Source organism: Zootoca vivipara, chromosome 7, assembly GCF_965207765.1.
Source record: "Zootoca vivipara chromosome 7, rZooViv2.hap1.1, whole genome shotgun sequence".
Classification (NCBI taxonomy): Eukaryota; Metazoa; Chordata; class Lepidosauria; order Squamata; family Lacertidae; genus Zootoca; species Zootoca vivipara.
This window is the reverse complement of record NC_142590.1, coordinates 76,565,309-76,590,851: the sequence shown is the minus strand read 5'-3', so window position 1 is coordinate 76,590,851 and position 25,543 is coordinate 76,565,309. Positions and strand designations below refer to the sequence as shown.

At 44.6% G+C, this 25,543-nt stretch overlaps 1 protein-coding gene across 1 annotated transcript in view; it reads left to right on the top strand.

Annotated features, from left to right (window-relative positions):
* The window catches only part of KCNB1 (potassium voltage-gated channel subfamily B member 1), a 198,844-nt gene that overhangs the window by 157,092 nt on the left and 16,209 nt on the right, over nt 1-25,543 (top strand). The gene's annotated exons all lie outside the window — the stretch shown is intronic.

Genomic DNA, 25,543 nt, shown 5'->3' with positions numbered 1-25,543 from the left:
CTCAGGGGTATTTCAGGCTGGTTCTTCCATTGTTGAGCTATCGCTGTTCATCCCGTGGTCACTGAGCAGCCTACTAGTTCTCTGTGGTGAGGGTGGAGCCCAAAGATAGTAGGGCTAACCAGCAGTGGATGCCAGTCAGCCAATCGGGCTGGCAAAAATTAACCCCTCCCTTTCCCCTTTATGTTGGAAGGGTTGTGGAATATATCCAACTATTCCTGTTTGGTGGGAATGCCCCCGTTTTAAAAACTTTTGGAATAGAGTTATGTCCACAATTACAAGCCAAGCTCAGTACAGTGGTACCTCTACTTACAAATTTTCTGTTCTGAACGCACATTTGTAACTTGAAAAAAAATTGTAAGTCAAATCCCATAGGAATGCATTGAGAGAAAAAATTCATAAGTCAAAGCAACCCTATCTAAAAAATTGTAAGTAGAAAAAATCCTATCTAAACCACATCCAAGATGGCAGACGGAGCTCCATTCGTAAGTAGAAACATTCGTAACTAGAGTTATTCGTAAGTAGAGGTACCACTGTCTTACGCTGTCTGGCAGAAGCTCTCCAGAGTTCAGAGAGGGAACATTCCCAGCCCTATCTGAAGATACCAGGGATTGTTTTGTTTTGTTTTGTTTATTAAATTTGTACATGGCCCTTTAGCCATAGATATCAGGACGGTTCACAACATAAAGTTTTCTTCATGCCGAGCTAAACTATGGCCCTTTAACAAGGGTTGAATTGACACAGCCAAGCCAAGACGTTTGAGATATTGCTAATTATTACTGTTGTTGAGTCGTCACTGTGCTTAATGAGTGTTGCATAGTAAAACTAAAGCAAACCAAGGGATTGTTACTGGGATCACAGCACAGGGTGAGTGGAGGCGGTTTAACCATCCCCAACCACAATTTGAATTTTTTTAAAAAGGGTGGCAACTTTCCTCTGTTCCTGATCCCAGCCACTCACAGCTACTTTGCATCTGCAGTCCTAAAAATGTTTACAAAGGTGTAAGCGCCATTAGGTAGAATGGAGCTTTCTCCTGAGTAAAGATGCATCAGAGTACATCTAAGGTTCTTAGCTTATAATCCTTTGGTTGCCTGGAAAGGCCTGCTATGTCTTTGTGTGAGTTTGTAAGAAAGGAGAGGGGTGGGGGGTTAGGGAAGAGAGAGGCAGCGTGAGTGACTGATCGACTGTATTCCATCCATTTTATAAGTAAATAGCAGTCATAATGGTGCTGACTGCAGTGCAGTAAAGCATAGGGTTTGATGCCACTCAATGAAAAAGAGACCCCTGCTGGCACATTGCTGTGTGTGTATGTTAAGAGAGTATTGTCGCGCTCTTCAGCTGTTTGGGACAGAGGGAGAGAGATGCAGAGCCTAACCAAAACTGATGGCATTTAAGATCCCCCTGTTATCTGGAACGCAACTGGGAGCACACGTGCTTGTTTACTGTGTCTGTTTCCCTGCCTTTTCATTATCTCACATCTTCCATTGATAATTGCCACTCTTTGCATCAATAGGCAATAGAGCAAAGTGAAATGTTACAGTAGGGGACCACTTTGGGATGGCACAAGGCTTTTGAATACACATTCTGTAGGGCTTTCTGTAGAAATTTGGCTGGCTCATTACACGCAGGCTCCTGGTGAGAGCTGTTGTTCAAATCAGACAATTTAAGGATTAGATGCTCGCAACAGTTTGTCGAGAGTGATTTTGGAACAAGCGGAACAAATTAGTGAAGGAAGCCCAGTGACCCACATGGCCCAGCTGTAGGGTGACCACCTTATTTTACAGTGGACAGTCCTCTGTTTGAAGGCCACCTTGATTTGAAAGATTGTCCATTCCAAGTCTGTGAGCTATATTGCATTTAAATTAGAGTAATAATGCATCATAGAATGTATGATTAACTCAATGAACAGGAAAAGAATATACCGTCTGTTAACTTGCTTGGAGGAGGAGGAAGAGCCGGGAGTCAGGAGAACTATTGATGGGTAGAAAGTAGTAAGACACACCTCTAGCAGCCATTCTGTGGCTATAGCAAGAGATAAACACCAGTTTCAATTTACATTTGTTTTTTTGGGGGTCATTGCCTGCCCCTAAGGAGATATGTAAGGCACACCCACCTTCCACCTTCACAACAACCCTGTAAGACCTTGGGGGACTTGCCCAAGGTTAGCCTATGAACTTCACATGTGGGGGGATATGAAACAGGTCTCCCTAGACCAACAGCCTAACCACTTTCAAAAGTGAGGTGTGTCAGGAGGGAGGTGATGGGGTGTGTGAGTAGGGGAAGCAGCTGTCAAGGAAAGTGACCTCTCAAATACTGATTCTCATCTGTATGAAATTCAAGTTCAGTTATTGGATCATGGCCTGAATCTTCTTTTAAGAAATAAGGAAGGAAGGAAGGAAGGAAGGAAGGAAGGAAGGAAGGAAGGAAGGAAGGAAGGAAGGAAGGAAGGGCACGAGACAAATGAGTTAGTTCATTTCACTACTGTGGTGGTGGGGAAATTAAAGCATTTGTTTAAAACAGTTAATCTGTAAGTACCTAGAGCAAAAAAAAAAGAGTGATCACTGGTAGAGGCAGCAGGGATTTGTTGTGAAGAAATCATGACAGACAGCACTATTTTCTTACAAGATGAACGGAAGCTTGTTGGATTCTGCTTCTGCATTTGCAAGAAAACGGATGATGATGGTGACTGAAATCCAATTGGGTAACATGGCCCTTGCATGAGACTGTCTGCTTGACATTTTCAACTGGCCCAAGCTAATATTGATTTTCACTTACTGCTGTCCTGTGTAAAAAGTGAAGATTCCAAGCTGCTTTGCTGATGCTCAGGATAGGCCCTATTTCAGCCATTTCTTTGTCATTTGGGTGCTGAATTTGATCAAACAAGGGCGTTTTGTTTGTTAATTATAACTGAATTAATACAATTTGCATGCAAAGAACTGGTGAATAATCCTGGGAAAGAAGCTGGACAAGTGTGTAATTTCATCAAGGCAAAGGTGAATAACTCTGACCTGCTGCTAATCTAAGGGTTTTAAAGGTTAAAACCAGCCCTTTAAATTGCGGGAGAAACAAAGCACAAGGCAGTGAAGTAGGTTCCAGTTAACAGCTGCCTTCTGAACCACTTGCGATTCCAAAACAATCCTCAAGGGCAGCCCCAGGTAGAGAACATTTAAGCAGTCTTTCCTTTAACTAAACACTCAGTGGCTTTAGGTGGCAAGGAATTCCATGCAGGTGAATGTGTAGCCTGACAGTCTCTGGATGGATCACTCTACCCCTCCTCCACCATCCTTCTGTTTTTCTGGGCTGTCTCCAACACCTCTACTCCATAGCCAGCATGGGGAAAAGTCACTCCATCAGCCCTCCACCATCCCACTACAGTGGTGCCTTGCAAGATGAATTTAATTCATTCTACGAGTCAATTCGTTTTGTGAAAAATTTGCCTTGTGAATCGTGGTTTCCCATAGGAATGCATTGAAATTTCTTTTTTTGCCCATAGGAACGCATTAATTAAATTTCAATGCATTCCTATGGGAAACCGCGATTCGCAAGATGAATTTTTTTGCAAAACGAAATCGTCTTGCAAGTCGCCATCAGATCGCAAGACGCATTCATCTTGCGAAAAATTTATCTTGCAGGGCTTGCGAGGTACCACTGTATGTATTGATGCTGGCCACAAGCCACTCCCTCTGAAGCCATCAAGGAAAACAAGTGGGCTTGTGGACAAAGGATGGAGAGATGTGGTTCTCCTCCTCTGTCAGTCTGCTAGGGGGACTACTGGTGTCAGAGGCAATTATATCAGAGTAGCTAAAACACAGGATCAGGGGCCAAGCCCCTGTCACATCTGGACATGGATCTGTTGCCAGAACACGTTGGCCCTTCCTGTATTAGGTTTCCCTGCTCAGCAGAATATACAGTACTCCTTTTACCAAGCTCAGTACCATGTTCCCTTGAACTGAGAAGGAGATCATTTCCTCTCTCCATGAAAAGTCCCCTCTCTGCAATGGGTTCTGCTGCCTGCTACCCCAACCCCTACAACACAACTAGAGTCCATGTTGCATTCCAGCCCTGTTCCTGAATGAGTGCAAATCTTTTATATGTCACAGAACAACATGATCTAGCTAAAATGTTCCTCCAATTGATTTCAAGGGTAAAGGCTTGAAGATGTGCTTAACTCCCGTGCTAAAATCAGCAGGAGGTGCCTAACTCTGGCGGAATCACAGTTTAGCACAGGCAAAGCAGGTGGTACTTTCTCCTGTCCTGACATGCCTGATGCTGCAATCCTGTGCACACAAAAGCAAACACACATAATTTGCACGCTCCAAAACAATGTGTGAACTGAAATACAGCCACCCTCCAAAACCTGCACTTTTCTAGTTTTTGCAATGCAGTTCTGCAGCCAAGTAATGTCTACAAACAAGTATATCCTAAGTGTTCATAAATATGCTAGCAAAAAAATAACATAGCGAATGTGCTATTGAGGGGGATTGCTTTGCAATTATGTGTATATTAGGAGAGGACATTATTATTATTATTATTATTATTATTATACAAAATGATGTGTAAATGTGGAACATAAGATGGGAAAAATGAGGGACCAAAATTGACTGAGTTGCCCACACCCATAATTGCTTCTAAGTAAATATGCAAAGGTTGTTCTGTAACTGGAATCTTCAGGGCTTATTCTGGAATGATGTCAACAGAAATATTTTATCCAAACCACAAAATATAACATGTTCAATCCAGCATTAAATATCCATTTGAGTAATGGTTTTAGAATTCAGCACCATGCTTCATAGGACAGTGGGGGTGGCGACACAAACTGGGAAAAGGTACTGGAAAATGCAATAAAGATTACAAGGGTTTAAAAGACAAGACCTATAATAAACAATCAATGATGAATTAACTGCAGACAAGATAACAGCTTTCAAATGTGCAAAAAGCAGCAACAAATGCCAGTGTTTTTTTTCTCCTCTCAACTGAAGGTAGGGTCAAAACTAATGGGTTTATATAGTTCAATCAGAAATAATTGTGCAGAATACAAGTGAGAATTTTTTAATCATAATAAAGAAAAATAGGCAAGGGACGAGTTAAAGGAAGGTGGATAAGTTTGCAAAATTGGATGCTTTGTTAAAATAGAGCTGACAGATTAGATCTATTTCAGAGGTGAAATATTCCCTCCATGAGGTTCCCAAGACATTTTGAATTTAACAAACTGAAGCTATTGAAAGGGAGGTAGCTGTGGGGTTTTTTTAATGAATGAATGAATGAATGAATCTTTATTTGTGTCAGCCATTGGCCATAGCAATAGAACAACAATACAATATACAAAGAATAGAAATAAAATATAAAATACATTTTAGGGTTTTGAATCAATAGTCAAATAGTAGATCTTATTCTGATTGCCCCAGCTAAAAACCTTGCAACCTTTGCTGTCACCTGCTCATCTTGATCTGCCAATAGAAAGGAAACTGTGGGTTGGGCAACCCGGAATGGACAATAAAAGAGGGGTGATCATCTCATTCCTCAAGTCTTTATAAAGAGTGCAAGCCAGAAGGGCATGCACCACCGATTCAGTACTGCCAAACTCCACAGTTTTTTGTGTGGAATCTGTTGGAATCGTCCCTCAAGTACAGCCAAGGGCAATACACTCAATCTCGTGAGAGTAAAAGCGGTTTTTCTAATGAAGTAGAAGGCTCTCAAATGTGCCTAGGAAACAGATTATTAGAGAATGGCTGCCGTTACGTAATAATTAGGAAAATACACTCTGTACATGCTCATATTTACCTTCCTGCCCGATTAATGTGAGGTTAAACACGCTGATTCCTGGACCGTCTGTGGGCCGGATTGAGAAGGCGATTGGGCCGCATCCAGCCCATGGGCCTGAGGTTGCCTACCCCTGTTCTAGATCCAAGCTAACTCAGGAATTGCAACGCCATAGTAAAAACCTTTTCGTCAAGGTTAATTCAAAGTCGCTTTGAGATTGGTGATATCTGTTCTACAGACTATTTAAACAGCAGTAATTATTTTTGAAACTGCATCTATACATATAAATTAGCCTATGCAAATCTAAGTCCCCCTTTTTTGCCCTCTTTTCTGCCTATGCATCAGTCTCTGCTTTAGATGCACCCCTTGGGCATTTTCTGCTCCAACAATAGAATGCTCTTTAACAGTTAGTGGAGATGTTTGGGTGCTGATGAATTGTCACTTAACATCCAGTTTTTGTGGTGGCACTGATGGCAAGTACAGCACAGTATATCTGCCCGTTTGTTTTGTTAATTGCTGCTTTCTCTTCCTATGCAGAAAAAAATGAACTTTGCTGTATAGTTAAATATCCTATTATCTTTATGGACTTAGCTGTAAATATGCAAATTTACCCTTTTGGTTTAAGCAAGCACAGACATGCCTGTCTAACCGGAGACTTTTGATCTTTACTTTTGATCTTTATCTGTGGATCTCAGTGTATCCACATGTTGACCAACAGATCCCCTATAGAGGCGATATAAACCAGCTGCAGACTTTGCTGGAAAGGAAAGCAGAGTGAAGGGTTTGTGTGAACTGAAGAGCAGTTCTGAAGCATCTGACAATGTTAATTAGAAACAATTCAATCTGATTGCACACAGTGCTTAATCCAGTGGCTGAACTCACATGAGTGCCTTTTGCATGACCTTGTACAAGCTTGTTCTAACTGCTGAAGTGGATAGAATGCTTTCATTCTTATCCTTCCAGACTAGCTCTTTCAATCAGGACTGCCATGGACTCAAGATGTGGGGTGCCACAGGGTTATGTCTTGGGCCCAGTCTTGTTCAACATCTTTATCAATGACTTGGATGATGGGCTTGAGGGAATCCTGAGCAAGTTTGCAGATGACACCAAATTGGGAGGGGTGGCTAACACCCCAGAGGACAGGATCACACTTCAGAATGACCTTAACAGATTAGACAACTGGGCAAACAAGATGCATTTTAACAAGGAGAAATGTAAAGTACTACACTTGGGCAAAAAAAATGAAAGGCACAAATACAGGATGGGAGACACCTGGCTTGAGAGCAGTACATGTGAAAAGGATCTAGGAGTTTTGGTTGACCACAAACTTGACATGAGTCAGCAGTGTGATGCAGCAGCTAAAAAAGCCAATGCAATTCTGGGCTGCATCAATAGGAGTATAGCATCTAGATCAAGGGAAGTAATAGTACCACTGTATTCTGCTCTGGTCAGACCTCACCTGGAGTACTGTGTCCAGTTCTGGGCACCACAGTTCAAGAAGGATACTGATAAGCTGGAACGTGTCCAGAAGAGGGCAACCAAAATGGTCAAAGGCCTGGAAACGATGCCTTATGAGGAACAGCTTAGGGAGCTGGGTATGTTTAGCCTGGAGAAGAGAAGGTTAAGGGGTGATATGATAACCATGTTCAAATATATTAAAGGATGTCATATAAAGGAGGGAGAAAGGTTGTTTTCTGCTGCTCCAGAGAAGCGGACACGGAGCAACGGATTCAAACTACAAGAAAGAAAATTCCACCTAAACATTAGGAAGAACTTCCTGACAGTAAGAGCTGTTCGGCAGTGGAATTTGCTGCCAAGGAGTGTGGTGGAGTCTCCTTCTTTGGAGGTCTTTAAGCAGAGGCTTGACAGCCATCTGTCAGGAATGCTTTGATGGTGTTTCCTGCTTGGCAGGGGGTTGGACTGGATGGCCCTTGTGGTCTCTTCCAACTCTATGATTCTATGATTCTATGATTCTATGTAAAAGCAAAGCTGATTTCTTTGTTACAAGCAAAGGTTGAATAACAAAGACCCCAGGTGCATCATGCCCTCGGTCCACCTGGATATGCACATCCTTTCCACGGCTGCCATTGGCTTGGTTGTACATCAGACATACATGTACCCAGATGTGACTTTGCAGCGTCATGCAAAACTGTCCAGTTTTCTGCATGGTAGCTGCATCATGCGATGGCCAGATGTGGACACACTCAGGCCAGGTCTAAACATAAAGCTCTACTTGTGATATTTGGCATTCTCATGATGGCTTTCCTTGTTTGCAATGCATACCACACATGGGGCGACATATTGGGCTGCCCTTCTCTTGTGATAAATGTATGTTAACTTTGCATGGGCAGTGGTGTAGTGTAAGAGGAATGCAGCAGAGTGCAGGTCCAAGACTTTTTTCAGAGCAGGAGCAATGATATCATCAGCTAGGAGGGCTAAGGTGGACTTTCCTTGCTTTGACCAGTGAAGGAGTTGATAATGAGGCTTGGATTTGTGGCAGATTAGCACTGGGGAAGTCAAAGAGTGAGGAAATAATCTGGACAGTGCTTTCCTCTTCTTTCATGGAATTCCTACTTTATATTTGCAGTGGGAGTAGGAGACTTCTTTTCCATTGAGAGCTACATTCCCTCAGGGATAATCTGTTTCCAAGGCAGCATCCCAGTGGTAGGTGAGACCACCACTTTTCTCACTCCTTCCCTTTCTGCCACACACACACACACTCGATCTCTCTCTCCCTTGACCCCATTGCACAGTTGGCAATGTGGTGAACTTTATAGAGACAGTAGGTGGCCCTTTATTTGAAGATGTCCTCTATTTGAAGTACTGTCTGGTCCAAGTCCACTTTAAAGGTAAAGAACAATCAGCAGGGAGAACAAGGCAGTTGCACATCAACAGTTAGCACCTGGGTAGCAGGTTGAACAGACAGGCAGCTCCACCTGGTCACTGTTTCCCCTACTGCATTCTATTTAAACTATAGTACAGAAGGACATAAGGGTTGTGGGTGGCGCTGTGGGTTAAACCACAGAGCCTAGCGCTTGCCGATCAGAAGGTCGGCAGCTCGAATCCCCACGACGGGGTGAGCTCCCATTGCTCAGTCCCTGCTCCTGCCAACCTAGCAGTTCGAAAGCACGTCAAAGTGCAAGTAGATAAATAGGTACCACTCCGACAGGAAGGTAAACGGCGTTTCCGTGTACTGCTCTGGTTCGCCAGAAGCGGCTTTGTCATGCTGGCCACATGACCTGGAAGCTGCACACCAGCTCCCTCGGCCAGTAAAGCAAGATGAGCGTCGCAACCCCAGAGTCGGTCACAACTGGACACAATGGTCAGGGGTCCCTTTACCTTTACCTTTACAGAAGGACATGACATAAGGAGCTCAGAAGAGCCTGCTGGATCAGGCCAATAGGTGATCTAGTCCAGCATCCTGTTCTCACAGTGGCCACCAAGGTTCCTGTGGGAAATCTGCAAGCAGGATCTTAGCACAAAAACCTCCTATGGTTTCCAGCAATTGGTATTCTGAAGCGTCACTACCTCCAGTTGTGGAGACAGAGCATAGCCATCATGGCCAGTACAACAATAGTAATTGTTTCTCAGTTTGCATCTATGCCTCTAAATTAGCATATGCAAATCTGCCATCTTTTGGTGTTGTGTATATACTGAAGTTTGCTTGCTTTTTTGCAAAAGTGAACACCCTAGACACAGAGGTTTGCCCACCTCTGATTTACGTTTGTCTTTATACTTACTAACTTGGCTCCCAGTTCCTCAACTTTGAATTCATTGACATGCAGTATGAGATGCATTTTTTATTATTATTATTTTTTTAGGGTTATGCATGATTCCAAATAGCCAGTAAGCTGCACTGGCAGTTGTGATGTGGAGAAAGCCACTTGTTTTACAAAGCAAAGCAGCTTATCCATCTCACTATTTCTCTCTCTCTCTCTATCTCCATTCAGCTGGGAAACAGGAGAATCTGGCACTAAAAATGTGCTTCAAGGCTTTCTGGGTTGATAAGGAGTTGCAGAAATCAGCCAATATATATGCCTGACAGATATTCTTGATCTTCTATACAAACCCAGAACGCAGCACGAGGGTAGCTCTGCTAATGAATTGCCAATCCACAAAAGCAGAGGCCCCAATTCAGAGATGCTAAGGCACCTGAAATTACTGTGCATGAAAATTCATCAAGTGGGCACTGCAAGAGGCAGGGAAATATATCAAAGGCCAAAGATGCCAGAATGAAAACGTAAATATTTATACACTGCTGTGAACAGAAGTTTCAGTTGGGCTCATTTCCACATGTGCAAACCCCACTTGCTCTATATGCGCAGCAAGATCTCACAAGTGCTTTTAAATGTTATCAGTTTGAATAGAGTTACTTATGTAGCTGTTTTCGGTTATGTATCTGTATCTGTTTTAATTTATGCAACGACGTACCTTGGATCGTGCACTTGGTGAGGGGGAGGTGGGAATAATGTAGATAAATAAATCTTTACATAGCCCAATCACCACTATCAACACAACAAGAGGAAGGTGTATCAACAGGCTCAGGGAACCTAAGGTACAAAAAATAGTTATCAGGGAAACACAAAGCAGAGAGGAGTGGGCCAAGCAGCCTAATCAGGACAGAGCATGCTCAGTGGTCAGGGAGGGGCAGTCCAGATGGAAAGAGAATAGAATGGAATATCAAGGGAAAGACATGGCAGGCTGGCTGGAATCTTGAACTGGAGCATTCCAAACTGCACCAGGTTCCTGCTTGTAATTATTATTATTTTTTTAATGCATCACTGGAGAGTGAATGAATTTCTGCCAAACTAAATTGCTGTATGGGCCTCATCAGTGCGAGAACTAAGGCACCAGCAGCCTCTCCCCTTTGAAGTGGTGAAAAACGCTGACTCAGACCATACGACTGAATCGAAAGGGGAATGTGTGCCATTACTTCTCCCCTTTCTTCTAAGCACTGCAGAGCTGTCCCAACTGATTGATGCAGGAATTTAGATTGTCCCTTGGTGTGGGGAAGCAAAGGCGTTGGCGTTACCTTTCCACCTCTCGACTGCCAAGCCTCTTAGCCTTGATAATACTGCTCATTTGCTGCTGTGCGGGAGCAGAGGGGGGCCTGTTGATTTCATTGCTATACGAAGTGACCATTGGAATTCACGGCCAGTTGGGTTACTGCTAGTTACCTAACCAGTGTTACCTGCCATTCATCTTGTCGGCATAGTGCCACCTCGGAAATCCGAGAAAGATACCATCAGTGGATGCCAAAGGTGCTGAGTTGCTTTGGTGTGTTCCTCTACTGGTGTCAGGGTGCTGTCGGCGGCTCCCGGCTGGTTGCCCAGGAAAGTATAAAGACAAGGGGAATTTTCTTACCGTCCTTTTTTATTTCAGACTTTACAAAGAGAGGCTATAGAACCCAGCCTCTTGGACAATGGCGTTGTCCCGAGTGAATCTCCATCCCCCTTCTCTCCCACTTCCTCATTCATTGCCATCATCTCCTCCTTTATGGGTGCCGCTAAGTGCCCTCTGTCTTTGAGCTCTTTCCTCAGGTACTTTTAAGGCTTGCCGGGTTCTGGGAGATGGTGGGTCTGGAATGCTATCCAGTGACAATGTGTCAGCCAGCTGCTGCTCCCGTACTGCCTGCTCCCCCTCTCCCATTATTTCCCAACTCCCCCCCCCCCTCATCTGCCTCTGAGCTGTGACCTCCCGCAAACCCCTGTTGTAAATCTATACTGTCTTCCTCTTCTTCCTCCCTGGAAGGGTCAGGATGGGGAGGCGGTCTCCACAACTCCTCCTCTTTTGCCCAATCCCTGACACCTGGCAATCATGAAAGGGACATGCCAGGGCAAAGACGCTTGCCCCCCCCCCCATGTCTCTGTTGGAAATCACCAGCACACCTTCCGTGCACATGGTCACGGCATGTTGAGGGGGCTTGAACCCTTTCTTGAACATTTTGGGGGCCCTCGGTCCCTTGCGCCCCCCCTTTAGATGACGCCCCTGGTGGGTGCATGTTCTCTCCTCCACCCTGCCCTGCCCTTGCACCATCCAGGTACACAGCAGTTGCGCTGCTGTCATGAGGACAGCACTTCCTCAACTTTGTACTGTTCGTGGGGGACAGGAGGCGGGCAGGTGTGGAGGATTCCCTGGTCCTGAATGGGGTCACTGTGCCCCTGAAGGACCAGGTGCGCAGCCTGGGAGTCATTTTGGACTCACAGCTGTCCATGGAGGTGCAGGTCAATTCTGTGTCCAGGGCAGCTGTCTATCAGCTCCATCTGGTACGCAGGCTCAGACCCTACCTACCTGTGGACTGTCTAGCAAGAGTGGTGCATGCTCTGGTTATCTCCCGCTTGGACTACTGCAATGCGCTCTACGTGGGGCTACCCTTGAAGGTGACTCAGAAACTACAACTAATCCAGAATGCAGCAGTTAGACTGGTGACTGGGAGTGGCCGCCGAGACCACATAACACCGGTCTTGAAAGACCTACATTGGCTCCCAGTACGTTTCCGAGCACAATTCAAAGTGTTGGTGCTGACCTTTAAAGCCCTAAATGGCCTCGGTCCAGTATACCTGAAGGAGTGTCTCCACCTCCATCATTCTGCCCGGACACTGAGGTCCAGCGCCGAGGGCCTTCTGGCAGTTCCCTCGTTGCGAGAAGCCAAGTTGCGGGGAACTAGGCAGAGGGCCTTCTCGGTGGTGGCGCCTGCCCTGTGGAATGCCCTCCCAACAGATGTCAAAGAGGGAAACAACTACCAGACTTTTAGAAGACATCTGAAGGCAGCCCTGTTCAGGGAGGCTTTTAATGTTTAATAGATTATTGTGTTTTATTTTTCTGTTGGAAGCCGCCCAGAGTGGCTGGGGAAACCCAGCCAGATGGGCGGGGTATAAATAATAAATTATTATTATTATTATTATTATTATTATTATTATTATTATTATTCCGTACCAGCCACTCTGGATTCCTGTGCATATACCATGTTTTTCCATGTATAAGACTAGGGTTTTTGTTTTCTTTTAAAATTAGCTTTAAAATTTGCTCTCGTCTTATGCATGGGTAGTGCGGGGGGTGGGGTGGGCGATTGGTTGCAGCCATGAGCAGGAGATTTTCTGCAGCGTCAGGGTGGGTGATTGGTGGCTGTGTGAAGGGCTGTTTGTGATTGTGTGCCTCTGTGGCAATAGCGTGGTTGATTGGCGGCTGCGAGTCTTTGGTGACATGCACAATCATCAGCAGCGGGTGAATGGTTTTCAGCAATTCCACCCCTAAGAAAGCTCAACAACTCTGTGCCTCCCCCCCCATTTTCTTGAATCAAGAGTCCCCAAACATAGGCGTCGCCCTATACATGGGGGCATCCTATAGATGTTGTTGTTGTTGTTGTTGTTGTTTAGTCGTTTAGTCATGTCCGACTCTTTGTGACCCCCATGGACCAGAGCATGCCAGGCACTCCTGTCTTCCACTGCCTCCCGCAGTTTGGTCAAACTCATGTTGGTAGCTACGAGAACACTGTCCAACCATCACGTCCTCTGTCGTCCCCTTCTTCTTGTGCCCTCAATCTTTCCTAACATCAGGGTCTTTTCCAGGGAGTCTTCTCTTCTCATGAAGAGGCCAAAGTACTGGAGCCTCAGCTTCACGATCTGTCCTTCCAGTGAGCACTTAGGGGTGATTTCCATGGACAAAGGCAACCCCCTTCATGGATCAATGCCTTGTCGTGGCGAAGGGGCTTGAATAACTCAGAGAAGCTATGAGCTATGCCGTGCAGGACCACCCAAGATGGACAGGTCATAGTGGAGAGTTTTGACTAAATGTGATCCACCTGGAGAAGGAACTGGCAAGCCACTCCAGTATCCCTGCCAAGAAAACTCCATGGACAAAGACAACAGACAAAAGACTACAGTATATCAAAGTCCCCCCTGCACTCCAGAGTGGATTCCATCTGCAACTCAGCATTAGGGTGCTGCGGGCATGGGGAGAGGGCTTGGCTGAGCCACTTGGGGACCAATGGCTCCCAAGCCATTGCACAATGGCACTGCAACCAATTGTCCTGCCCACCCCCCACCTTGTCCGCTGTGAGTAGCAGGGCTGCACATGCACTGAGGGCTCTGCTGCCCAAAAGCCCTGCTGCCAAAGGTTGGGAGGGAGTTAAGATTGCACCCTAAGACATGTAAAGAATTATGGAAGCTGTCCCACCTGCTGCCACTTCAATAATTTCAGCATTCCACCCCCCACCTCTCACAATTTTCATTGCTTTGCCTACCCATCTTGCAGAGCTGCTCATCCATCCATACAGCTCATGAATATTCCAGAGGAAATAAATCTTTCAGCATGCCAAAGCCTGCCTTCCACTACCATATAAATTCCACCTAAAATACAACAATGCTGGGCAATAGAGGACTGCTTGTACTAATTGGCCGTGCTGCATTTTCAAAATTGAAGCTGATCTCCCCCCCCCCCCCCACAGCCCTGTGCTCCTCTTTCATGCAAAACAGAAGTTAGTTGCCAGCGTTGTGTTAGGTTTGTAAACAGTGCAACCCTGAAAAGCTATAGCTCTTCTACAGCCACTTTTCTCAGGCTACGGCAGGTCTCTACAAAGATGTGCGTGGTTGCCTCATGTGGTGAGATATCAGAACTGCAGCTTGGGACGTCTTTCTGATAGGGAAGTTTTTTAGGTCTGGGTTTGCGCCGCCCACCCAGCCAGGAAGAGCTATTAAAGGTTTGCTGTTGGGACTATGGGCCTTGCCTGAGGAAGGAGGACTTTTTGGCTCTGCTGTGTTCCTTGATTTTGACTCAAAGGTTCACCACTGTCAGCTAAGTATTGTTCAGTCCTGACAGCCTTCCAAGCTTTACACTAGGATAGATTAACACAAACCCCCTGGCATACTGAAAGCATGCATTCAGTGCTGTGCTGAGATTTGATTCAGTTCACATATAAAGGTGAACTTGCCTAATTCTCACTTTCTGAAGCAATCCTTGAACAAAACAGAAAAACACCAGGCGTCCTTCAGAATTCACACTTCTTCTAATTTTCTCCATAATGTGTGCAACAATGCATGTCCTAGGGTTAAGTGTGCATATAAATGCAACCTGTTAGCAAAAATAACATACAAAAATGCATTCTATTAGGAAAAATTCCTTTGCAAAAAAAAATCCATCTGCTTTAGAGAAATTCATAGCAAAAACACTGATGAATGTTCATGAGGAATTTTGGGGAGGATTGTTGTTTGGGCAGATCATTGTTAGGATTATTGCTATCCTGTGATGCTTCAGCAAGGACTGATGTGATTTGTTTACAGTATATCACATAAGTGTCATGACTCATGAGTCTGAGAGAGTGTGGGGATGGAAGTCTGTCTTATCTGTTTCCTACTGAGGGTGTTATTGTTTTATTCAGTTTCACTTCTGAAACTGTTCTGTTCTGTTCTGTGGTAGCAGAGAGAGCAGATGTGATTATGGAGCCTCTGTATATAGTTTGCTAGTAAAGTAGTTTTAGAACTACACATGAGTCTTTCTTCTCGCAGAAGGATGCCAGAAGACCAGTGTGCTCTTCTCAGGAGAGAAGGGTCGCGTTTTGCCGGCACTCTGGACTGAAGGGGAAATGCTAGCCAGAGGTGTGCCAAGCAGGTTATGCTCAGAGGCACTGGGGGTCTGCCGTCTCCCCCAGGGGCATATCCCAACACTCATATTGTCTTTCTCAAAGTGAGTGCCTATGTGTGAACTCATTACATCAGATCTTGTTGTCTGTATAATTTCGTCTAGAAATATATCTTTGAACAGGATCCCCCCAAACTCCAGTTAGGACCTGCTTGGGGTCTGGTATCTTCCCCGCTCTTTCATCATGGATGCTGGCTTATTTTATGGATATATGCTGCAGGTTATTTTATTAATACTATTGCTATAAGCCTTTGGCTAGAACAACAAACCTACGAACTTGAACTTGAATGGGGAAAAAGAGAAACTGCAAGAACTGAAATTGACAGCTCCTTCCATCCCTAGATTGACAGGTGCTAAGAAGGACCTTTAACTGAAACTCCAGAGACCAGTCAGAGCCAGTCAGAGAAAAGAATACTGGGCTAGGTGGACCAATCATCTGACTTAATATAAGGCAGCCTCCTACAGTCCTTCTTGCTCTGACTGACAATAGATCTCCAGGATCTAAGACAGAAATTTTTCCCTTCTCCAACTCTGCTACCTGAAACTCTTTTAACTGGGAGGTCTTCTGCATGCAAATCGTTGTGCATCCAATTTGTAAACAGGCATGACCTCCTGTATTCCTATATTATAAGCATAGTTGATGCTTCAGCTGAAGTTTCTCAAGAAAAACAATCTGTAGGCAGGTTAAATTTTTTCTTATTTTGATTGGGAAGGGGCGTGTTGCATCACGCATATCATCAGCATACGGTTGCTATTTTCTAACAATGTGGCAGGTCAGTATCACATCAACAACTGTATTTCTCCCAGCTAGATGCAAAAATAAACATTTGATTATGCTGCTGTTCTCCATCAATTTTTTTTAAGGAGGATAAATGCATAATTATGTTAGCTATGCTTCTCCCTCCCACCCCTTCTCTCTTTTTGGGAAACAGAAAAGTATCAATTATTTCCTTACATATTCAGGAAAAGAAGGCATCTTAAGCAATCAAGCTAATAGTTTTTCCTTAATTACTTTTAGCTGATTTCATGCTCTCATGGCACATTGCTGATTGAACTAAACCATCCAAAATTCACCAAATACAACATTTTGTACTCAGTGTTTTGTAAGCGGGGGGGGGGGGGAGCCCTTGAGTGTGGTTCAGCAAAGCTGCTGGGTCTAGCAAGCCCTTGGAAGTATCACATTTTGCTGTAAAGATGATAAAAGCATAGAGCGCCTTGACATGAGTTGTCTTCGCAGCTGCTGGATGGTGCATGGCCTTTAATACCTTGCTTTATCTCCTCTGGAGATTTGGAAGTCAGGCACACAAGGATTTATAGAGCTGAGCCAAAACAGGTGTTTTAACTTTGCTTCTTTTCTTTTCTTTTTTGCTTTTGTTATTTCCAAAATGCGCCTCCCATTTTTCAGTAGCTTTTGACTGCCTCTTCGAAATTTCATCTTGTTTTGAAGCGTGCAAAATACCCCAAGGGCTGGATTTTAAGACAATGGGAACTGCACGGCGTGAGTGGGCAGAAGGTAGAACTGGTAGAAAATCAGCTTATTGCCAAGACTTCAAAACACCACACTAGGCTTTCTGCAAGCACCAGTAATCACTGGCGAAATGGGGAGGGCCCACAGGACAGACGTCCTCCCCCAGTGCTCTATAGGAAATCATTTTAAAGACTTCCAGAAGCAAAGCAAGGGCCTTGATGTTGCCAATCAATAGATGGCCTCTGGCGTGCTTAACCATTTCCCAAGCCAAGTTTCAGCACCTATAGGGGGGGGGATTACCTAGAATTACCTGTGGGAAGTTCTTGTAAGAATCTGTGGGTGGGAGGGGAGGGTTGTTGTTTAGTCGTTTAGTCATGTCTGACTCTTCGTGATCCCATGGACCATAGCACACCAGGCACTCCTGTCTTGCACTGCCTCCCACAGTTTGGTCAAACTCATGTTCATAGCTTCAAGAACACTGTCCAACCATCTCGTCCTCTGTCGTCTCCTTCTCCTAGTGGCCTCAATCTTTCCCAACATCAGGGTCTTTTCCAGCGAGTCTTCTCTTCTCATGAGGTGGCCTCATCAGCTTCAGGATCTGTCCTTCCAGTGAGCACTCAGGGCTGATTTCCTTCAGAATGGATAGGTTTGATCTTCTTGCAGTCCATGGGACTCTCAAGAGTCTCCTCCAGCTCCATAATTCAAAAGCATCAATTCTTTGGCGATCAGCCTTCTTTATGGTCCAGATCTCACTTCCATACATCACTACTGGGAAAACCAGGAGGGTTAAGCGCAGTCTATTCTGTGTGTTGATTCTCCTGCATGACACCGTATTTGTTTTATGAATATTGTGTTTGAAACTGCACGTTTCCTGATCAGGTTTAGCTCTGCCCCAAGTCATGTTGCTGCCTGCGGCAAAGCACAAAATGGCACCTCTTGCCCACTGCATGTATGGAAGCTGACTAGAATGACAGCTGAATCTAATTCAGCGTTGCCACTGCTGCCCCCTGGCATCTCCCACCCAAGGTGCCTCACTCTACCTAATGATAACCTGCCAGGGAAGCTTTTGTAAACTAGAAGGCAAATGCTCTCCCCCCCCCCCACGCTCCTGCTTCCGTTCAGGTTATCGGCGCACCACAAACTATTCATTATAGCTACGTTTGTAGGCTAATCTAAATGTTGCGTTAGCATTGGATGGTCTTTATTTACAAAGTCAAAATTGCCTGTAGCATCTCTTCCAATTCTGTAATATGAAAGCAAAATGTACATTAGTCAGAACATCCACTTAGTATTGAAATGAGTCTCTTCCACTTTGTTTCCAGTTTTATCATTTTCACACTCATTTCAACAATAGCTCAAGAGATGCTCAAGGCAATGTTGGTGCTTGGCATCCAAATGCCCTGACCTTTGTGGGTTAGAGTGGCCTTTTACAAGTGAAGGTACATGCCATTAGGGTAGCTGTGGCAGAAAATCTAAATGGCACCCCAACAGCCTTCTTTGTAGCAGTGAGTGACTTCCTTCAGATCTGCTCTGTAACATAGCTGTCAAGTTTTCCCTTTTGTCACGAGGAAGCCTATTCAGCATAAGGGAATTTCCCTTTAAAAAAAGGGAGAACTTGACAGCTATGCTCTGTAATGGTTCCAAGACTCTGACATCTCTTTGGTTCTGCTTGGATTGAACTCTGACAGGGTTGGTAGGGTGGTATCCAGCTAAATGGTTCTGCTAGCACAAGGAGTTTTAGCTGTGCAGTGGAGTTTCTTCATCTTCTCCTCTCCACATGCAAACCCGCACAAACTTGTGTTTTGTGTGTGTGTGTGTGTGTGTGTGTGTGTGTGTGTTTGCACATGCACGCACATGCACCTGAAATAAGAGAGACAAGAGGAAAGACACATATGGAGAAATACCCAATTATATGTCACAAATCACCATTAAAAAATATTACACATTAATATTTCTGCAACTGTAACATTATGCTTTTACACTACAGTGGTACCTCGGGTTACAAACACCTCAGGTTACAAACACTTTGGGTTACAGACTCTGCTAACCCAGAAGTAGTACCTCGGGTTAGGAACTTTGCTTCAGGATGAGAACAGAAATTGTTCTCCGGCGGCACAGTGGCAGCGGGAGGCCCCATTAGCTAAAGTGGTAGCTCAGGTTAAGAATGGTTTCAGGTTAAGAACGGACCTCCAGAACATATTAAGTTCATAACCAGAGGTACCACTGTATTGGGCTATTTCACATAGTGCCAGTATATTTAATTCTTTTTTTACAAAAAGCCTTTGGAGTAGAAAGTTCTGTTTTTAATTTATTCTTGGTGTTTTTTTACTTAGTACCCAAAATGGATGACCAGAAGAAGTGGGATGGTTGGAAAGGACTCGGTCATGTCCACCGGAAAATAAGTGGGGTGGGTCACCGAGGGGATGACATCCTCCCTTACTTCAGAAAATGTTTTACTCTCAAAATTTCAGGAATGATCCTCTTAACTGGGGATTCTGACAATTTGAGTTCCACTTGATACATTTGAACCTCAAAATCTGAATTGGAATTTTGTAGAGGCAGATTTCACAAAGTCTATTTGCCGCCTTTTGATAGTACCCTCCCCCAAAGTCTGCTACCTGAGATGAGCCATTAAACAGCACCTTAATGGTAGGATTGCTGATCTTTTTCTCATGGAAAGATAAATCTTACATTGAACACTTCACAGCCATTTCTACTCCACCGTTTGCTGCAGATTTGTGCTCAAGCATGGTGAAACCACATGTGCAATTAAATTGTAAATCTCTCTTGCTTTGTGCAATCAATACCATCGTTCTAAAAGCATGTGTTTGATGAACCTGGTCCTTTAAAACAAAACAAAAAACCACCCACTGATTTGTCCTGAAGTTACTTAGCACTGATAATTCATTGGGAGTCACAAAAATTCAATCAGGGACTTGTAGATTTGCACTGGTGGGAAAAGCTCTCCTGGAAGCAGCTGTCATTTTCTGTTCCTGGAATCCTGCCTGTGTATACGGAGCCTTGTGTTCCAAGACAGCAATATCATTAAGGGCCAACACCTTTTGGCAGTGCCCCAGGGAAGTGTCTGAGGTGGAACTTCAGTATCAGCACTGGTGAATCACAGCAGCCTTCTTCCACCAGTCAGAACATAACGGGAATAAGTTCTGAGCATCACATAACACAGCCGATGAGCACAGTGTGGCGACACAAGCACAGATATGGGTCGATCATCATGCCACTGCTTCTGAACCTGTCAAGGCCGGCCCTACCCTTAGGCAGCGGCCTCAGGCAGCAGAATCAGTGAAGTGCTGGAGGACAGGTGTGTGTGCCAAATGCTCTGTTCCATACTCTCTTAAGCTAGCCTCCTGCCCTTGCGTGCAGTGGAGAATCTTGCCCTGTCACCAGTCAGGGCAGTGCTGTTGCTCACCTGGCTTCCCAAAAACATATGTCACTGCCAGTTACTGAGAAGGGGGGAGCAGGCATTTTTGCCAGCCCCCACTGCCCATTACTGGTGTTGAAGTAAAGTTCAATTGCCAATCCATTTACCTTCTGGACTGATGGGGGTTGCCATCCTCTCCTCTGACAGCAAAATACCCTGGGCTAGCAGGTAAAGTTGACCCACCTGCCCTGATGTCATTATGGCCTCCACTTTTGAATTGCCAGGCATTGACTGGTAGCCATTCAAGAAACTGCAAAAGTACAAAAAAACTAAAGTGGTGGTAGGTGTGCAATTCTGAGCTCTCTAGCAATCTCAGCCTTTGTTTTAAGAAAAAGAGAAAGTTGCCAGGTCTTAACCTTCTGAAGGGATGCTTGAAAATGTGTGAGCCGTTCCTACTGATGAAACTTTAGGAGCCAGGAGGATTGCAGAGCAAGATTAGGAGCTCCAAGTGGGTGGGCTTCCCTTCAACACCTTAACTAGACAAAGCAGAAGAAATGAAACAAAAACTGTCAAGCTTACCAAAGGTATACAGGTTGTAAAATCTGGTTTTTCTTGGTAAATATTTTCTTTTCTTGGTACGGAGTACACACTGCCCAGAGAATCCATCATCAAGCCCAGGGGTGCAACAATTGTTTTGCTGCAAAGCAAATGTTCACATATAATTTTTTAAAAAACCAGGTTTGACTTATGCTTTTGGCACCATAGGCTTCTCTTTGCAAATGGTGCCCAAAGGAAAGAGTAGCCAGCTTCAGGACTTTTTACTTTTTGAATTAGTTACGTTGTTCTCCACTGAGCACCAGAGTTCAAGCAAGTCCAGCAAAGGCCTCCAGAACACTGTCTGTTCTATCTGTACAGGATCAGTTTAGATCAGCCTTTCTCAAACGTGGGTACCCAGATGTTGATGGACTACAACTCCCATTATCCTGGACTACTGGTCCTTCTAGCTAGAGGTAATGGGAGTTGTAGTCAAACAACATCTGAGGACCAATGGCGCCCCCCCCCCCGAAAAAACCCCACGGGCAAGTGGGGACTCCAGGGGTCCAGCCTGGTCTCCCCATAGCTACCTTTGTGAGGGGGGAGGGGAAGAGGCTTGAGTCCGCTCATGGCTCCATCGCACCCTACAGCCAAAGCCACATGCTGTCACCAACAGCAGTGGATTTTCCAATTGGAGGTAAATACTGTATGCCAAATAAAACTTGGGAGAAGAATTAGGTCTAAATTATTTGATTTGGTAAAACGGAAGCCAAAAAGGAAGTCAGCTTCCAGTTTCTGCAGACAGGCTCTGCAGGGGACTCTTTTGTGCATGGGCGTAGGCAGGGGGCAGGGGGGCAGCTGCCCCCCCTGAAGCAAAAAATTAATGTATTTTACAGACCATAACCAGCACTTTTCCCCTCCAAAAACTGAAGTGGAAAGGGCTTTGCTTTAGCAAGAGCAGCTAAATCTCCGCTTGCTGGGGGGGGGGAACACAGCAGTAACAAAAACACATCAAATAAATAAAGCAAAGTGGCTACCAGTAGTTAAGCAGTTAAGACAATGGAGCATATATCCCCAGGCAAGATTCGCTAGCTGACCATTTCACCCTATTGTTCTTAAGTGGGAGTTGTTAATGGGCATTCAGGAGCATTAAGAGTTCTATTGGCGATTTAATGAGGGTGCAGACTCAGAGGATTCAATTTGACTAAGGTGGCTCTGCAAGGCTAAAAAGAAGTGAATAAGAAAGGGGGGGGCTGTAGCTTTGACAGACACAGTGATGTTTATAAAAAGCATTGGTGTTCCAGTCTGCCCCTCCTCCTGCATCTGTATACTGTAAATCAGGGGTGGCCACCTCCCAAGAGACTCTGATCTACTCAGAGTTTAAAACTGGGGGTGATCTACCCCCTTTTGGGGGGTTCAGGTCAAAGCTGTTGAGTTTTTTTTAAGGAAGGGAAGCTTCTTTTAGGAGGGAGGGAGGCCCATTTTTGTTTAGGGCTTCAGGTCATAGTTCAACTTTTTTGAGGGAGGAGGAAAATTTTGGGTGAGCTTTTTTTAGGGGTGCCAGTGACCTACCAGTGATCTACCACAGACATCCAGTGATCTACTGGTAGATCACAATCTACCTGTTGGACGTGCCTGCTGTAAATCAAGCAGAGAGAAAGCTGCTTACAAGGCTCCTGTACATGCAGAGTTCCAGCATCACAGCGTCACCCAGAGGCACCCACAAATATGAGTTATCCCTCTCTCTATTTCTTCCTTCCTTCCCTCCCTCTTCCATCCTTAATAAAATACGGGGGGGCAGATAAGCCCCACATAGAAAGCCCATCAACATGGGGGGATGACTCTTTCAAATACGGTATTTACCAGTAATTGGGGGGGGGGGAGGCACCTAGGCCTCTAGGAGTTGGCTGCTATGCCTAGGAGTAGGACAATTCAAGAAAGCAGAATGATGCATATGCTATGGTAATATATCAATAGAATCATAGAATAGTAGTCGGAAGGTACCACAAGGGTCATCTAGTCCAACCCCCTGCAATGCAGGATTTTTTTCCTAAGGTGGGGCTTGAACCATGGTTGAAATATTATGCTGATATGCAGCAACGCCTCGGAGCCGTCGTGGCTGCGGCCGTGTCTTGCCTCGCCCTCGCCCGCCCTGCCACCCCCTCTCGCCTGCCCGACCCTCCCGTCCTCTCCAGCCAAGCAGGGTAGCCGCCAACGCTACCAGCCCCAGAAGCACAAGGTGGGTGGCCGCTGCTGCCGCCGCCACAATTTCATCAGGCCCGCTGGCCATTTAGCCCCGCCCACTTCGTGGCCCCTCCCCTTCCATGCCTTGGCCCCGCCCCTGAACGACCATGGCTTGCCCCCCCTAGTTTTGATCCTGGCTACGCCCCTGCTTTTGTGAATGGGAGCAGAGCACAATAGCAGCAGCTAATGGAGACTTCTTAGCAACTTTGAGCTTTAAGAGACTCTCTTTCTTTTGGATACATATTGGTTACAGTTATGTCAGGTTGGTCTTCAATACAGTATGGCAATTCGGAGATACAAGTTGACTAATTAATCCTTGGGTGAAGGGGTACAGAAACAGATTGATATCATCTACTCTTTTCTCTATTTTTATTTTTATTACTTTCTCCCCTCTTTCCTTTTACTTCCTCTGTAAAGATTGCAAGGGGTGGGGAGGGCCCAAAAGTGTAAAGGGAAGATTTCATAGTTCAGCTCAGGAGTGGAAAAAGTGAGAAGGACAACCGTGACTTCAAGGAAGAATGGGAACTTTTTACAAATTATTTAAAAAGACAACAAAAGGATCTGGGCTCCTTGGCAGGTTTCGAATAAACATCCACAAATTTATTAGTAGAACACATGATAGATAAGGCAATGATATGTACAATTTTATAATATGCAGAGAAAAATATGTGCAAACAAATCTGACAGGGGAGCTGAGGGAAGTCTTTGGAGGGTGGGAGAGGGAGGGATGGGAGGGAATAAAGGGGGGAGAGTAATTGGTTATATTGATTGACAATATGTTTGTTTAAAGAAGGAATATATTCAATAAAAATATTTTAAAAGAAAAAAGAAAAGAAAAAGAGAAAGGCTACTTTAGATTTTTGTGGGCTGAGGAGGTGGGCATCCTGCTTTAAGAAGTACATCTGACCACCCTTGGCTGCTGACCACCTTGTCTTCTTGGATCAAGCCAAAGGCGATTGCTTGGGTGGGTCCAGGAAGTGGAGAATGCTGGAAACATCTTTAACCTGGCTTTTGACACTTGAGGTCTATGCTATTAGGAACCACTTTATCTTTATGGTTGTGAGATCTTTTGAATTATTGATGATATTGTGTTTTAATGCGGTAACCTACCCTGGGACCTTAGGGTGAAGGATGGGTCAATCAATCAATCATCAGCATCATCTAACTTAATATTGCAAAGAGAATATTACCAATGCATGGATAATTCTTATATTGGTCAGGTGAATCAATGCTTCCAGACAAGGTAATATATGCCCATATGTGATGTGAACTCCTGACAAGTGCAACATCTTAGCACCTTGATCTACCATTTGCTTTTGTGTGTGGCTGTGATTGGAAATGGCAGCTTCTACTGTAAGATCCAGGGCTCTATTTCAGATTGTTCTGTTTTGATTTTTGTCCAAGCAGGTGGAATGTGCACAGAGGCTGATGCATCATGACCGCTGCTGTGTTTACATTCAGCACGGAAGACGATAAGCATTCAGAGAGTATACGAAGCTAGGGATGGAGAAGAAATCCAATTGAGTTCATATTTAAAGGCAAATCTACCTAATTCACACTTTCTGAGGAATATGTGAACCAAAACACAGCCATCCTTCAAAATTCATACTTCTCCAACGTTTACAGTGCAGTTCTCAGCACCCAAGCACAGAGAGCTGGACTTGATGGCTCTACAACTCTATGATTCTGAGTCATGTGTAGAAAAAAAAATACATATACTAAACTCTGTCTAAAAGTGCATATATCGGTGATAATAGTGTCAGGATACTGCCAGCGGCTCCCGGCTGGTTGCCCAGAAAAATATAAAGACAAGGAAACATTTCTTACCATCCTTTTTTATTTCAGTCTTTACACAGAGCAGCTATAGAACTCAGCCTCTTGGATAATGGCGTTGTCCCGAGTGAATCTTCACCCCACATCTCTCCCACTTTCTTATTCATCATTCTCATCGTCTCCTCTATGGGTGCTGCTACATGCCCTCTGTCTTTGAGCTGTTTACTCTCCTACTTTTAAGGCTCTCCGGGTTCTGGGAGATGGAGGGTCTGGAATGCTTTCTAATGACAACATGTCAGCCAGATGTTGTTTTGGCTCTCCCATGATTTCCCAGTTTTTCCCCTCATCTGCCTCCCTCAGACCCCTGTTATAAATCTATACTGTCTTCATCTTCCTCCTCCCTGGAAGGGTCAGGATGCGGAGGTGGTCTCCACCATTCCTCCTCTGCCTGGTTCCTGACAAATAGCATACAAAAATGCATTATGTATAAGAAAATTTTCTGTGCAAAAATGTGTATTTTAGGGGAAATTGTGGTGTTTATAAAATAAATATAAATATTTATTTTAATGTACTACTGAATTACTCAGAAAATATTTTAGCATGAATATGAAAGTGCTTTATCATCAAAAGAAAACAAATTACTATTGCCCTTCATTGTGAGCAGATTCTGCTTGAGAAGTAGAGGAACCCAAGAAGGTTTCTTAATGACATAACTATAGAAGGGGGGGGTCATTTGTAACACCTAAGTGTTT